Raw genomic sequence first — 1,601 nt, forward strand, 5'->3', positions numbered from 1 at the left:
AGAAGAAGCATTACGTCTGATGAAACGAGGTAAATGTATAAAATGAATCATGATATATCTGTTAAATTCTACTTTTAATGTTAAAACTATCTATTCTTTCTTTGTATGATTTCTATATAACTATGTTTCCCTGTTATAAAAAGAGATTGGTATTTAATTGCCTGGTATATTATACAAGAATTTCTAGTTGGTAATCTGTATTGTTGTATGGATATAGAAATATCCATGTTTAACATTTTAAACTTTTATGTTATAAGATTTTGATATTCTTGATTCACGTTCGTGAACTTAGCGGCAATCATGTAACAGATTTCAATTAAACCTATCCAACAATTTTGTTGGACGTTTGTTGGACATTGTTGGAAAGGTTTTACAATTTGTTGGACCGTCATTAAAAAGTTATAAACATTTTTCCAAAACCGCCGCTAAGTTCACACTAACGGCCAACATTAAATCAAACACATAATAAACTATACAAAATTGTTCTCCACGGTTTGTTGGACATTGTTGGAAAGGTCCCGCCATTTGTTGGAACTCTGTTTATTTTATACGAATTTTTGAAAAAGTGCCGCTAACTTCACACCATCGGCCAACTTTTTTTAAAAGTTCCAAAAGCCATCCAAAACGGTTCTATATGGTTTGTTGGACGTTGTTGGAAAGGTCCCGCCATTTGTTGGAACTCTGTTGATTTTATAAGAATTTTTGAAAAAGTGACCCTCGGCCAACTTTTTTTAAAAATTCCAAAAGCCATCCAAAACGGTTCTATATGGTTTGTTGGACGTTGTTGGAAAGGTCCCGCCATTTGTTGGAACTCTGTTGATTTTATACGAATTTTTGAAAAAATGCCTATTGGCCAACTTTTATAAAAAGTTCCAAAAGCCATCCAATACTGTTAGCGACAGTTTGTTGGACGTTGTTTTAAAGCTCTCGCCATTTGTTGGAACTCTGTTGATTTTATACGAATTTTTGAAAAAATGCCCCTCGGCCAACTTTTTTAAAAGTTCCAAAAGCCATCCAAAACGGTTCTATATGGTTTGTTGGACGTTGTTGGAAAGGTCCCACAATTTGTTGGAACTCTGTTTATTTTATACGAATTTTTGAAAAAATGCCATTGGCCAACTTTATTAAAAAGTTTCAAAAGCCATCCAAAACGGTTGTAAACCGTTTTTTGGACGTTGTTGGGAAGGTTCCACCATTTGTTGGAACTGTTGATTTTATAAGAATTTTTGAAAAAGTGCCGCTAACTTCACACCATCGGCCAACTTTTTTTAAAAGTTCCAAAAGCCATCCAAAACGGTTCTATATGGTTTGTTGGACGTTGTTGGAAAGGTCCCGCCATTTGTTGGAACTCTGTTGATTTTATAAGAATTTTTTAAAAAGTGCCCCTCGGCCAACTTTTTTTAAAAATTCCAAAAGCCATCCAAAACGGTTCTATATGGTTTGTTGGACGTTGTTGGAAAGGTCCCGCCATTTGTTGGAACTCTGTTGATTTTATACGAATTTTTGAAAAAATGGCTATTGGCCAACTTTTTTAAAAAGTTCCAAAAGCCATCCAATACTGTTAGCGATAGTTTGTTGGACGTTGTTTTAAAGACGAAATT

This window comes from Acyrthosiphon pisum, unplaced genomic scaffold (assembly GCF_005508785.2).
Source record: "Acyrthosiphon pisum isolate AL4f unplaced genomic scaffold, pea_aphid_22Mar2018_4r6ur Scaffold_21205;HRSCAF=23297, whole genome shotgun sequence".
In the NCBI taxonomy this organism is placed as follows: domain Eukaryota; kingdom Metazoa; phylum Arthropoda; class Insecta; order Hemiptera; family Aphididae; genus Acyrthosiphon; species Acyrthosiphon pisum.